Source organism: Prionailurus viverrinus, chromosome C1, assembly GCF_022837055.1.
Source record: "Prionailurus viverrinus isolate Anna chromosome C1, UM_Priviv_1.0, whole genome shotgun sequence".
Classification (NCBI taxonomy): Eukaryota; Metazoa; Chordata; class Mammalia; order Carnivora; family Felidae; genus Prionailurus; species Prionailurus viverrinus.
The window spans coordinates 94,092,082-94,107,697 of NC_062568.1; positions in this window are offsets into that span (position 1 = coordinate 94,092,082).

A 15,616-nucleotide genomic window follows, 5' to 3' on the forward strand; every position below is an offset into this window, starting at 1 on the left:
GCCAAAGTCCTCAGCCTTTGTAAAGTTGTATATACCAGCAGGGGGAAAACCTACACCATTAGCTTACATTCAACTCTGTTATTTTCCTGCAAACAAGAATTGTTACAGGTCTATGTCCTACCCCTTATTATCCCAGGAAAATATACTATGAAAACCCTGTTGATTACAGGACACATAGGATAAGGAAGTTCTGTCTTCCTTCCTTCCTTCCTTCCTTCCTTCCTTCCTTCCTTCCCTCTATCTATCTATCTATCTATCTATCTATCTATCTATCTAATCTCTTCTAAATGAACTTGTCATAGGCTGCAGAGGCTTAGATTTGAACATGCTGGCATTTTGAGGCAGACTGGAATAGAGAGGCATATGGATCTGCAGTATAGAAAAAAAAAAAGGAACAACAGGGTTGTGGTTATTAGGGCTGTTTACTACTATTCTGATTCCATTTCCTCTTTGGGCACAAAATGGAAGTCACTTCCTTATTACCTAAATTTGGTTGTGACTATTAACTGGCTTTGGCCAATGGAATGCAAATAGAGGTGGGATATACCATTACTGAGCAGAAGACTTTAAATGAGAGGATGGTTTTCTTCCCTCTGCCATGCTGATTGTGGAAGTTTATATTAAGAGGGAGTGTTCATCAGTCTCAGTTCTCTTCAATAGGAAGAATCTCTCTGCTAACCTAGTACTGACATATAGCATTACAAGAAATAAACCTTCATTATTTTAAGCCACTGAGATTTTGAGGTTATTTATTATTGTAGCATAACCTTGTATGTTTTGATGGACATATGTTGTTTCTAGGAAAGATAAATTCTTAAAGAGAGCGTAGCAATTAGAATTATGCCAGTAACATCCACCTGGATTAAATCAGAAACAGTATGAATCTGAGCAGTTACCAGAGCAGATGCCATTTATGGAGAAAGAGCTAGAAGGCAGGGGTTAGGATGAAAAGTTTTAATGAGAAATGCAAAGGACTTGGTGGGTAGGACAAGCAGAAGACCATGACATACACAGTGGGTGTTAAGAGGAGGAGGTGGTTTCCTCTATGCTTATGTGGAACTTGGATTCTCTATAATGGACTCCAAATATCAAAGAAAAAGTGTAATGGCTTTGCAGTTAGTATCCTAATTGACTAAGGCAGAGGGCTTTCCTAAGCTTGTAATCAGTAGATCACCACTGTGGCCAGCTGGTTAGGGCTAGAGCATACAGGGCCTGAATCACAGAGAAAGCGATTTATAGTAGAGTCTACCTGACAATGTGACAATGTTTTTTCTAAAGAAATATTTTCATTAAGCTAATTTTAGCTCTCTATTTCCCAGATCCAACAATAGTTGTTCAAGTAACCTTCTGAGTTATATTTTCTAAAATTAGCACCACCTTCCTTATCTTTTTGTGAGGAGGCTGAAAGTGGTCATTCCTAATTTTCTGCAAACAGAGACCCCTGAAAATAACATTTTTATATGACTTTTACTACTGTTGGTTAAATATAAAATTGGTTCTTTGGATTAAATTGTCTAAAATTTTGGGGTGCCCGTGTGGCTTAGTCGGTTAAGTGTCTGACTTCAGCTTAGGTCATGATCTCACCATTCCTGAGTTCAAGCCTCACATCGGGCTCTGTGCTGACAGCTCAGAGCTTGGAGCCTGTTTAGGATTCTGTCTGTCTGTCTGTCTGTCTGTCTGTCTCTCTCTGTCCCTTCCCGGCTTGTGCTCTCTCTCTCTCTCAAAAATAAATAAACATTAAATAATTTTTTTAAATAAAAAAATGTCGGGCACCTTTTGGAACGAGCACTGGGTGTTGTATGGAAACCAATGTGACAATAAATTTCATATGTTGAAAAAAAGATACATTTTGTGAAAAAATAAATAAATAAATGTCTAAAATTTCTAGTTCACTACGATTCACTGTATAGTGTTTCCTGAGTAGATCTAAACATTTAAAAAAATCTTACCATGTGAAAAACTATGATGGAATTTTGCAGCTGTTTTCACACTAAACATACTGAACCAAATATATCCCAATTAGAATAATTGTATATGAATGTATCCTTTTCTTAAACAGTATTTATATTTTTTTAGCATTTCACTAAAGTCTTTAGATCTCTATCTTTTCTGGTTGTACATTCAATTGAACATATTAAGACACAGCAGATTTCAAAAAATTATGAAAAATCTGTATGTTTGAAATAGAAATGTTAAAATTGCTATGGTTTTAATTTTCTTGATTCATGAGATGATAATGTGGCAGGGAAAATATCAAAAATGAGATTTGGGTGGTACATTTTATTTTGAACAATTGATTTTTCTTGACTGTGGGATGTGGAAAGAGTATATGGTGTAGACTAGTCATCCTTTTCTCTTAATGTACATTCTCTCCTTTTTATTTGTAAAATTCAACATTGGGCAAGGATTTTAGGTGGATTTTTGTCATTTACCTATAGATAGTAATGCCAGTGGTGTTTGTTCCTTCATTTGTTTGTTTGTTTGTTCATTTGTTTTGGCATCCTCTCTGCCTTCCAAGTGGGGATAGAAGAGAGTTTTGAAGAATTTTGGAAAAGGAATGAATTCTCATGTGACCACCGTGATTGCAATCTAGCTGCCCATGCCCTCTTTGTGTCAGGCATGTAAATATTGGCTCTCATACTAGTTGTACCTTCCATACTGTATGATATGGGTGAGACATTCTATCTTAAGTTTTGTACCCTTTCCCTCTGGACACCCCCAACCCCTGCCATTATTCCTGGACTACCCAGATAATTTAGTTTGGAGATTCCTCAGATATCTGCTACTAAGAAATATCTAAGGAAGAGGAGCTGAGTCAACCCTACTGGTATAGGATATTTATTTCTTTAGAGATATCATGCTGTTCAGAATATGTTATATGGTTCATGGGCTTGTTCACTGGGTCATATGCTTTGAATTTTTTTTTACGTTACTAATTTTTTTCCATTCTTGTTATTATTTGTTCCCTTGTATCTTGAGTTTGTTTTACCATTCTTTTTATTACTTCTTGAGATCAACATTTGGCTTATTAATTATTAATTTTATGCCTTTCTGCATTTCTAATATGTATATTTAAATACATACATTTTCTCTAAATACTGATTTAGCTGGATCTCACATAAGATGCAATTTTCATGATTTTCAGATACATGTTTTTAAATTTCTAATATAAAATATTCTTCATTTTATGGATTATTCAAATTATCATATGCAATAAAAATATAATGTAGACCACAGTATCAACCATATTTGTGGTTTAAAATCTTAACCTTTGAGTCACCAGATTTCTTGGTCCTCTGGTTTACTCAATATATTGTTATAATGCTGCTACCCAGATTCTTGGAAATAGCTTTTGCCTGTTTTTTATCGGCTCCATGTTCTTCTCATGATTTCCTTGATTACTCCAGTACTCTGCTGTTAACCTTTCTGGCTTCAGAATGCTTGATCATGCTACTGCCTAATCCTTACCTCTACTGTGCTGCCAGAACTATTACCCTTGGAAACTCAGCGATTCACAAACATTTGGTGAAGAATGTTTAGATCCTTTTCCTATTTCAGAACAGGAAATATTTCTTAAGAATAACACATAAATTTAATCATGTCACCAAACTTATTAGTTTATTTCTTCTCACACTAATGTTAATTAGTATTGTTTTTGGCCCCTCATAAAGCTTCCTGAGAGCTTCATGCAGTTCAATCTTATAAACTTGGCATTTCACCAGAAAGATATATGTCTGATGAGTAAAAAGGGTTAATCTTCAAAAATACATGAGACATACACACTCAGCTTAGGCCGCATTCAATACTTTATAATAAATATTGGGAAATAATATACTACATTAAGTCAAGCCTACTGGATCTCTTATTTCCAACTAGGATATTTTCATACTAGCTGGTGCTAATGTGACCACAGGGAGTGGTTACTCTGTAGAAACCTTATTCATAACCATTTATGACTTATTTTTCAAAAATGAATGTCATTTGGAGCAGAGAGGTAACTATGTGGGAAGTTAGATTGGCATGAGCTAGATACTATTTTGTCCCAGGGAATTTTTTTTTTAAATGACCTCAAGGAAAGAGATGGTTAAAATTTGAAAAAAAAAATGTTTGGTGCAACGTCTAGTAACTATTATGTTTGAAAACTTTTTTATATACCATAAGCTTTCTCACAGCTTACAGAATAAGAATAGTCAGTATCTTAGCCGGCTGTCACTGTCGAATTTCTTACATATCCATAGAAGATGTAAATCCTTTACCATACTTATGTGAAAACCTACAATGTTAAATCAGGCAACAGGTCTTTTCCCAGCATTTACTGCTGTTTTGACTGCAAAAACTACCTAGGAAGAAAAAAATTTAGTATCAGAATGAGAATGAATTATAGTAAAAAAAAATGTGAGCAGAGAGGGAGAGAGAGGCAGATTTCTTTTGCACTGGGGAAAAAAAAAGTATAAAGTGGTTAGAATCCGGGGAGTTGAGAGTATCCCTTTAAACTGTGGTACTGCAATTGATCTCTGTATGTTTTCTGGTATCCGTCTCTTTGAAAGGAGAATGAGAGCCAAGATCATTGGCTGTACTCTAAAGCTGTCACATCTCAGTACTGAAAAGGTACAGTACAAGTGAATTGCAACAGTCTGTAGCTTTCTTTTCCATATCGTCAAGAGCTTTGAGACTGATGAACCAAATGAATGCTTTATTTAGGGCTGAGATACAGATCCCTCCAATCTGACAGCGTTTCAGCCTCCGGAGTGAGAAAGCAGCAGCAGCAGAAGAAGCAGAAGCAACCGCAGTAGCAACAGCAACAGCAGCAGCCCCTGCTCAAGTCCAGTAGAGGAGACTTGATCACCAATTCATCCTGGAAGTCCACCTGGGGTCGTGCGCTGTCCAGGGTCCTGAAAAATGAACCAAACGGCCAGCGTGTCCCATCACATCAAGTGTCAACCCTCGAAAACTGTCAAGGTAGGAACCCAGGTTTCCTTCTTCCCTCTGTTTCTGCATATGTATCTTCATTCATCTACTGAACACATGAATGTTGGTATGGCAGGGCACTGACAGTGAAGACAGCTAGTTGCTCTGAGTTTAAATGAAAGATTGGATCTAAGTAAAGAGTTTAGTTCTGTTTGTATGTTTGTATAGACCGGAGAGAGTAGTTTTCACTTAACAATTCATTTACCTTGATGACTTTTGCTTTTTTGATTCAGACTCTATCAGTGGTATATTTTAGGAAGAAAGTTTAGTGAGCTTTGAGCTTCCAGAGGAGTTTTTATTCCATGTCCGTTTTCTTGATGAAACTGGTGAAGAATTTGCAAACTGCTGAAAACAGATAATATTAAATTGAATACAAATTTTATAATAACATTTCATTGTCATATGGATTTGGGACTTCTTATCCTTTTCATAGAAAAACATATTCATCATTGTGAGTGTTGAACTGTTGGTTATACTAAAGTCACTATAGTGATGGAGTATGAAAGTCTATAGAGGGAGTATACAAACATATGCTATTATCTAAGCCATCATGTAAGGGAGGTGATTGGGGATGCCTTTTAATACAAGTGCTTGTTTTAAGTTTGAGGCTTATTTGACATGGCTAAAAGAAAAGGACCAAACTTGGAATTTGACTGTTCTGTTTTAGTTTTAAGTAATGTTTATGCTATCCTCTTTGCTGTTATTTTGGTGTTCTTACTTAAAAGGAGACTTCTTAAAAACAGATTTCAAATGAAAGATTTATTTTGTCTGGCAATTTATCTGTGTGGATATTTTGCATCCTGGGAGAAAGTGATGGGCTCCTTTGGGACTCTTTCATGGAAAAAAAACCTGATAACCTGATAGATAATTTTTAGTAACTACAATCTCTAATTCACAAACAGTTGTATGTCTTTTATTGAGATTCCAAAATTCGACATGACTGGCTTTTTGTGCTTATGTTACTTTTGGTTTATATCTCAGGTCTTTGAAAATACTGCATAGACTGTCATTAGACAATATCATTTTCAGCAGTAAGTTTTTTTCTTGTGAACTTACCTACCCTTTGTCAGTCTTTGAGTTATAAATATACCACACACTGAACTGCATTTATATGCAATTATTTTTAAAAGCAACGAAGTCTCCAGGATGTATCAAATGATATATAGTCAGACTCTCAGCATATATAAACATATAAAGTTAACTATAACCATAAAGAACTAAAATTCAGATAATTTTCACCATCTCTAATGGCAAAAGCAGTGCCTTTCTCAGCACTGAATTTTTTGTATGGTGTCCAAGTTTAGAAATAAAATACTATGCTTTAGTATATAAGTTTTCCTCTGCATGTCACATTCCCATATATGTCATTTATGTAAGCATATCATCACTGAACAATGACTAAACAGTACATATATGACACTCCACATTGTGATATATAAACTCTGGTGGGAAATATGTGTTTAGCCTAAAGTGGGATAGAATTATGAACTGACTATCTACCTTTGAGTATGTTTGGAAACCCATAAAATGACCAGCAGCTTTCTGTTTAAGTGTTTGAGGTCACAAGAATCAAGTGTTTTATTTGTCCTTTTATTTATTGGATAAGGACAAATGAATGCTACTTTCTGGACTTAAAATTACTTTCCTTATTGGTCCTCTGGCATTGACTGCCCTCAGACAAACTGTGAAGGCAGAAAAAAAAAACGTTTCTAGTCTAAGGGTTTTGCATCATCTTGCTGATCTTGCAGATGCTCTTTTTTTTTTCATTCTAACTGCAGCCATTGAACTGAAATGAAAGGCATCATAAAAATTGGACAACCCACCACTTAGCAATGTATTACATTAATGGCTTAATGAAGAAATCTTGAATCAAAGCACTGGATGATTTGGTTAATTATACAAGTTAAGTTCTTTTGTGTTGTCCCCACCCCCCATATTGCTCTGGGGAGCAAAAGATGCTTGTGATGTTCATAAAGTATATAAAGTTGCAAGCATTGAACTATTAAGGGAGTAATTACTTGAGTATTTTCCAATTTGCAACAGTAAAAGGGGATGAGTGGAAAAGCTCTCTTACTTCAAATTATGTGCTCAATTATGAAACATTTATGGCTTTTGGAATTTATACTAAAAATGGCTATCTATATTTAGGTAATGCATTAGCCTATGAACACAATGCGGCAACAACCTAAGGAAAAATCCTGAGATGAGAGGTTTTTGGAAAGCTATTAGATACTGGAGCTCAAAAGACATTTTGGATTTTTGGAATATATCTTCTTTTTTTTCGAGCATGATTTTTTTTTTTAGAGTTAATTTTCCCCTCACTCTTAAAGTTACTATCTGAAAACTTTAAGCAAAACTCCCTTATGGAATCTGATTGGCCTGCAGGTAATGATAAGTGACCCACTTTGGGGCTCCAGAAATATCCAGATACTTAATAACTTGTAAATTGCTCCATTTTGGAAATTCTAAAACCTCTAGGGACTCCCCCCACCCCCTCACAGTTCAGAGTAATAATCCTCTAGGGAATTGTTCCCCCTTTTGTCAATGTAGTAAACGCTGACTGTTCCTTCTCTTGACAGTTTAACTACTGCTAAAAAAGAATGCAATGGGAATGAACAAAAATGAATTGCTTTGGCTAAAAATAGCTTTAAGGGCCAAAATGTGTGGGAGGAGAAAGAACAGGTGTGTTTATATGTCGTTTCTCCAGCTGAAGTTTAAAAAGTGATGATATCCGCAGTGAGTCAAATTTAGCGGCTGCTGCCAGTGAAAGCTGTTTGTGGTCAGAGTGGTGGCAGAGCTGAAGAAAGAGGCGTTGGGAGGAGTCATGATGGAATAAAATGGTCAACATTATTCAGGTTGCTTGACATTTGTTTTTGTCATTCTGGCCATTCTCCAGCTCTACCAGTCCCTGACACATTTGTCCTGATGTACTTGAGCAGGTATGTTCCTGTAGTCAAAACTGATAAGAGAACAGAGCAGAGGAAGTCAAATTAAGGTGTCAGATCTCTTTGGACAAAATGTTGAATGCAATGCAGTCATAAAACCCTCTCTCATTTTAGAGCTTGAAAAGCAATAAAGCTTTTCCTGAAATGATTACAAATCTTACCGTCAAGGTAGCAGCACTCTAAAAAAAGAATCTTTGAGATCTGTAATGGAAAGTTTTAGGGACAATCTGGGAATGCTAAATACAGATCTAATCTTGGCTTATTATAAACTTCATTTCTGAAAAATTGTCCCCACTTTAGGCAACAAACTTGGTTTTTTCTTCCCTGTCTTAGCTTCTCTTGGTTAAACTGAAAGCAAATTAAATCTTCCAGTCAAATCTCTGAACTTCGTTTACTTTTTCTTTCAGCAGAATTTCAAATTTAGAGCTTTGCCTTAAAAAAAGTGAGAGTTTTTTTTTCTTTTTTCATATTTTAATAGAAATCATTCACCCATGTATTTCTAAGGGTAGTAGAAGAATGGCCCATCTTTTCTCTGAAGTTAGAAGTTGTGTGTGAATCCTCAGGGTGGGTGAGTCCTCAATCAGGAATCACACCTATTTTATTTTATTATCGAACTCCAAAATATAGTGCACAATATTTCTTTGCTTTTCTCATCTAGTGACTCTTTCATATCAATGTCTTTTCTCTTTTTAAGACAGACATGGCTTATTCTATCACTACCTTCGCACTCAGGTTCCCAGGTTCTCAGATCTGTGTAAATGGATCCCAAAAGCTTCTTTTTTAAAATTTATTATTTATTTATGTATGTAGGTATGTATGTACGTACATACAAATTCCTGGGCAAATAGCTACACATTTTTACAAAGTGTATTTAAAGGTGTATTTAGGATTTTCATTTTCTTCAGAGTAGAACATCTATGAGCAGACAAATACTTTTCATGACAATTTGATTGTCTTTATATTGTAATATTGAAGTGTTAGGCAAATACAGACATTTTCTCTTTACCACCTCTAATCCACAGCTCCATCCAAACCTGTTGTGTGTGAAACAGGAGATAAAATTAGGTAGTAAAAGAGGATGAAAATCTTCTCATATGTACATTTTTAATTAAATCTATGTGCCTGAGGGCATGGTCATTAGAAAATAATTTGTGTCTTTAGCCATTGGTATTTTGGAGTGTGACATTGTGATAAGTTGGCATGGTGAGAATAATTTGGAAATGTACCAATTGACACCACTTTTTACTGATTGGTAATTCCACACTCCAAGTTTAAAGGATGGATACCACATCCATATTTCACATGGCACTTCAGCTGGTGTTGCATTTTGTCTTAAAGAGTATTTCATAATTGCATCCACAAAAATTTAGAAATATAAAGAGTATATATGAGAGAAAATTCCACCTCTTTATGTCATTGCAATATGCAAAATGTACCTCTCAAATATCACTATTACATGAAATTCTAGAAGAGTATAATATGCTTCTATAGTGTATTTTGACTTAGGGATTCTTCTTGGTCTTTATCCTAAGGACTTTAGTCATAAGGAAAAAAACAAAAAGAAACTTTATTACATTATGATCTCAACACAGACTCAGAAGCACTAAAGAAAGAGTTATCATCCGTATTCAGTGAACCCTATGGTTCCATTTGGCAAGGTACAGATTTTTCTTCAGCATTAGGAGAATGGGCCATTCTCTTAAGTGGTGATATTTGAAGCCAAAAAAGTAGACTTACAAAAAATTAGAATGAAAGACATTGTGTGTGAGAAAAATTTTTTCTCCCTCTTCGAAATGGTCTACATCTTTTTAATTATTCGGAAACAACTTCCTCATATGCTTAAGGCAAAAATCACAGCCTTTGATGACCATGAATAGGATCACAAGTTAGAAATTCTGCTAATGACCAATTTATAGTCATTTATAGTTTGCATTTATGCTAAGTATTTAAATTTAAATACTTATTCTATAGTCATTAGAATAATGACTGTAGATCCTACTCTTTAAAGGAAGGATTAAATGTTTTTATATTTTTAGTAGAGTGACAGTGTTATAAAGATGGGCTAGTTTTCTATTTTATTCATTTTTTCTTAATAAAATATAAAGTTTCTTTCTTATTCAACATTTAAAGTGTTTGAATTGGCAACTTTTACTTTGAAGAAGTATTATAATATAACATATTTTTAGTTAAATTTGAACTTTGAGAAAATATTTAGTAGTATTTCATTTGCTTCTTGGAAAAATAGGTGTTAATAATTTCCTAGAAACTCATGTTTTGCTCAGGTAGTAAAGACATTTTTAATGACAAATTTGTGATGACAAATCACTAATTTTCACTGAAAATACATAGTTCAACAAATGTAGCGTGGAATAAGTGAGCTAAGGTAGCGCTTCTCAAAATGTGGTTCCTGGGCCAACAACATCAGCATCCCTTATGAACTTATTAGAAATGCAAATTCCTGGGCCCTACCCAGACCTATTCTACTAGAAATTCTGGGGATAGGAACCAGCAATCTGTTTTTGACAAACCTTCTGGGTGATTTAATGCACATTAAAGTTTCAGAAATCCTGTGCTAAAGAACTACAAAATAAGACAAACTTGTTTTATAGTCCCCCTGTAAGAATTGTCTGTGTTTGAGTATCACAGGTGGAGTCTGAACAATTTCAGAATGATACTTAGGATTATGTAATAATGTGAATTGTATGAGAGTTGAGATCTCTTCAGGTATATATCTCTTTTATCCCTTACAGGGCTTTCTTGATACAAAGCACTTCACACAATAGACTTTGAATATATATATTTGTTGATTATTAAGTGACTGTTAAGGTCTATCATCTCTAAAATGAGCTAAATAAAATTTTAAGACCTTGTTTAATTGGTAACCTAGTGGGAAACCTTGTTCTGTCTTTTAAATTCACAGCACATTTCTTTAAAAAAAAAAAACTGTATTGAGATTTTGTTTGGCTTTCAATGGTTCTGTTATCTGATTTGGTTTGAGGGCATTTGGTAATAAACACCTTTTGGTAACTATGGAGATAGTCACACTAAGCAGAAAGTATGTTAGGCAGTTTTCTCCCTTCTTGCCAGCTTCATCTGAAACTTGGCAAAAGAGTCTTAGACAGGAATATCACCATAACCTTTCTCCTTTCATTTACGAGTGTTCTTTAGCTATTGGATATGTGCCAGGTTGGTAGGATAGCACTGGAAGCAGTATACCACAACTGAAACAAACAGGTTTATCATTTGTAAACCTGACCTCCTCTGGACAGACCCAGCATGGTATTACATTAGCAGAACCAATTTAACTTAGGTGATAAGCCTTGAAATAAAAGAAGTTTACATTCTGAACAACTTTATCTCTTGGAAAATTTTGTAGGACTCAGGTTTTTGTTTGTTTTTTACAGTTAGGATTGGGAAGAAAGATCCATTGCATGCAGTCTTACCTGATATGTACAAATGGAGTGTAGGGCAGATTGGATAGGTTTTCCTTTAGAGGGTCATCCTTAATTTGAATTCTCATTCTCTCTGTATCACAATGGATCATGTAGCCTTGGGGGAAGGCTATTAACCTTGTTCAGGCTTTTCTTCTCACTAGCAGAAGGGCAATAAACTTAAATTATCTACCCAAACAAAAATGCTATGTAAGTGCTTTGTATTATAATTTGTTCTAGTAGCAATTTTTAAGGGATATGACATTTTCATAGAGAACTGTATAGTAAGAATCAATTTTTATGACATAAAAGCTCAGAATTTTATTTGCAATTATTATTAACTATAATGATGATAAAAATTCATTTTGAAGTCACCGGAGAGCTGAAAAGTATCTTCTAATATTGTAGTAACATCTGCAAGATCTCATCATGGATCCGTACCAGGAAGGTAGGGAAAGAAGAATATTGAGTTTAAATGCTATCTAAAGGACTGATTAATTCAATAAAAAGTGCAGCTACTCATCCTGGTGCTTAACTTCAAAAATGGAAGATACCTAGCTGCATGGATTGTACATGTGATTGAGTTGAAGAGAAATATATCATGCTGTGTATATAGCCTTCCTACTATCTCTACACCCATTGTTTCCTTTGCTTGTTCTACGCTTCCACCAAATGGTCCTTTTAATAAACCCTATTTTTACTTCAAATCTCAAACAGAATGTTCCCAGTTCTCTAATTCCCTTAGGCAGTAGTCATGGTCTCAACTAATCACCTATGTTCTCACATAATCTTCTCATTGCCTGCTTCATAACAGTTAGTCTTCTTAGGTATAATTATTTGTTTCCATGTAAGTCTTTCTACTACTTCTCTTCCCTCTACTGCTCTTCAAGGGTCTTTGTCTTTACTTTTGGCAACTTTAGTGCCTAGTGCTATATCCAGGGTATAACAGGTCCTCAATTAAGATTCTTTGAATGAAGGAACAAAGAGGGCTATGAACTCATTTGTCTTCCTAAGAAATGCAGTCTGACTTTTGAGTTCAGAAACATATTAGTCTTCAGTTAGATAAGCTGAACTGAACATTTTACTTTAAAGTATATAGGCAACATTTGGAGAGATGACAAAGGGGCCTCAAGGATTGTCACAATAGATATGCTAATTCTCTTGAGAAAGAGTGGTTTCTGTAAGTCAAAAATAGGTTTCACATTACAAGTATCTTTTACATTAGGGTTGAGGAAAGTCTGTCCAAATAGAGACAATCTTTGCCCCTCTGTTTTGGAACCTGAGTTAGCATAGCAGATACAAGTTGCTGTTGATTTTAATGGATGGGGCCTTGTAGGGGAACTATTAGCTTTGGTCCTGTAGTGAGACTCTTTCTCATCAGAAACCTTAATTTTCAAGATGAATCACTGCTGCTGGGTTTAAAAACACCACTTCTCACAACTCTGGTTTCTAGGATTTTCCCCTAAGAAAAATGGACTCCACTCTATTTTAATGGAAAATAAATAGCATAAAAGTACTTATTGTATTTAGCGTATGGGCCCTTTACTTGAATAATTTTTTTCAGACAATAAAGGAATTAGGGTAGGGAAACTATGCCAGGCAGGTATTCTTGACCAAGGAAGGGCAGCTGTAGTAAAATTGTATAAAGGTATAATGGATAGAAGCTTGGACTTACTTTTTCATTATTTTAGTCATTTCACATTTACTGGAAAAAGACTCAAATAGAACAGCACTGCTTGTTTTTAAGGAGCACAGCCCAGGATGCAAACTAATACCATTATATAAAATGATAAGTGCTAGGAGGGGTAAATATAAGGTTTGAGTGGCATTTACAAAGCCCAAACCAGATACTATATGGGAGTTAAATTAATTCTTTTTTAATTGAGAAGAGGGGAAGAAAATGTTTCAGACACAGACAAACCTGTGCAAAACATGAAGAAACAAGGCACTGTAACTGTTCTGAAAGCATTTATTAGTTGAGTGTGACTATGTTATATAATATAAGTGATCAGGATCAGTGAAGAATGAGGTTTCAAATACATGAAAGGGCCTGGACTTTGTGTTATCTCTGAGAATTTGACTCTACTCTGAAGGAAAAGCTTAAAACCAAATATTTCAAAGACAAGATCTAAATTTGGGACCCAGTTTTCCGACCTTGGGAAGCACTCCTAAGGTTTGTGTCTTTAGGTAGAAAGTGAAAATGGTCACACATTCCTGGTCTATCTTCAGGATGATCCAGGTACTAAGATATTATTAGCCAGACAGGTGTTACTAAAGGTATATCTTAATAAGAACAAAAGGTTTTTTAACACCTTGATTTTATACCACCCACTTTCATGAATGCTAATAATAGCTGGTCTTTAAAGGCTTTAATTTAGTGGTACCTTTTTAACCCAGAAGAATTTTTTTCTGACTAATGACAATCATTGGACTGTACCAAAATATTTCTCTTTAGTATTTGGAGATAACATACAGATAACCATTTTCCTGGCATATTGGTAAGTAATGGTCTTTTGAGCAGTACCAATGCCTCTTTACTGACCTCTGTTAGTGGCATTGGATTTAAGCATAAAATATGCCTGGGAATTTCAGATGCAGAGGTGAGAAAGCTCTTTCCTTCTTAGTCTCCTGATGACATAAGCCATATGTTGTCTGATATAGATAACTTGGGTGTCTTGAAGGATTAGTTCCAATGGTCTCCCTCAATAGTTCAGAGCATTTTTCAGAGGAGACAGAAAATACTAAAGTACACTTGATGTGCAACAGTTCTACAACCATAAAATTTTAAGTGTTTCTTAGAGATACCAGATGAGAAAGCTGAGGATTAAAAAGGGAAAGGAGGGGGGGGAGCCTGGGTGGCTTAGTAGTTTAAGTGCCCAACTCTTGATTTCAGCTCAGATCTTGATCTCAAGGTTGTGACTTCAAGTCCTGCATTGGGATCCACACCAGTGTGAAGCCTTGTTAAACAAAGGAGGGGGAGGAAAGTAGGGGTGCCTGGCAGGCACAGTCAGAAGAGCATTTGAATCTTGATCTCAGGGTTATGGGTTTGTGATCCACTTTGGGTGTAGAGACTAAAAAAAACCCTTTTATTTATTTTTTTAATGTTTGTTTATTTTTGAGAGAGAGAGAAAGAGAGAGAGAGAGAGAGAGAGAGAGAGAAAACGCAAGGTGGGTTGGGGCAGAGAGAAGGGACTGGAGGATCCAAAGCAGGCCTGGACTGACAGCAGTGAGCCCAATGTGTGGCCGGAACTCATGAACTGAGAGATCATGATCTGAGCCAAAGTTGGATGCTCAGCTGACTGAGCCACCCACGAGCCCCAAAATAAATAAACACTAAAAAGGGAAGGTAGGTGAGGTGCATCCTTTTAAAGAAGAACTACCCTGCCCCCTACCACACAAACATCACAAAATAACAGAAAACTCTAAATGAAATGGTTAAAGGAATCAGAAAAAAAAATAAGTTCATAAAAGGAAAAGACCATTTGAGGAGTCTGTTAATTCAGTGCCAAAATAACATGACCTAGGACCCAGGTAATTCGCACCATTCTGCGTTGTCTTTCTCAGACTAGCTTCTGTCATGGTCAGTACGCGGCTGTTACAGTTAGATAATTGGACTGCAGACATGGCAACTGAAAATATTGTGTGGGCAAAGAGAAATTTCTTTCTTGAGTTTTTTTTTAAAGAAAGAATTCCACACAGATTTCTCCTCAACTCTTGTTGCCTAGAATTAAATCTTACACCATTTTTTTTATTCAGTGTACTTGAAGACACACATGCACATGGTTTAGTACAGGAATGAGGAGGGGGTTATCCAAATAAAAATGGGTTCCTTTAGAAACAATGAAGAAGGTTGGATGGTTTGGACAGAAAAGCCAAAAATATGTACCACAGTGATGAGCAAGAAAGATTTTAGAATTTGATGGATATGTAATATATACCATACTGTGAAAGACAGGTGATGCAATGATATAAGCACTGTCTTGACATGATGTAATAAACTCAAATATCATATTGTCTCTGATTGCTTCATAGCAGAGACCTCCTCTGTGACTTTAGAACAAAAGGATGGGAAGAGAGAATCACAATATTATCTTATTCGGGTAGCCTTTTCTCCTTTGACACTAGATGATTCCATGTTCAATCAATTTGCTTTGTATTGTCAAATGTTTGTTTGTTTGTTTGTTTTATATGTCTTTGGGATCTTTTCTCTTTGCAGGTGATGAGTTTGGGATGATGAGGGGAAATTATTATATTCTTCATCCAATAAACAAG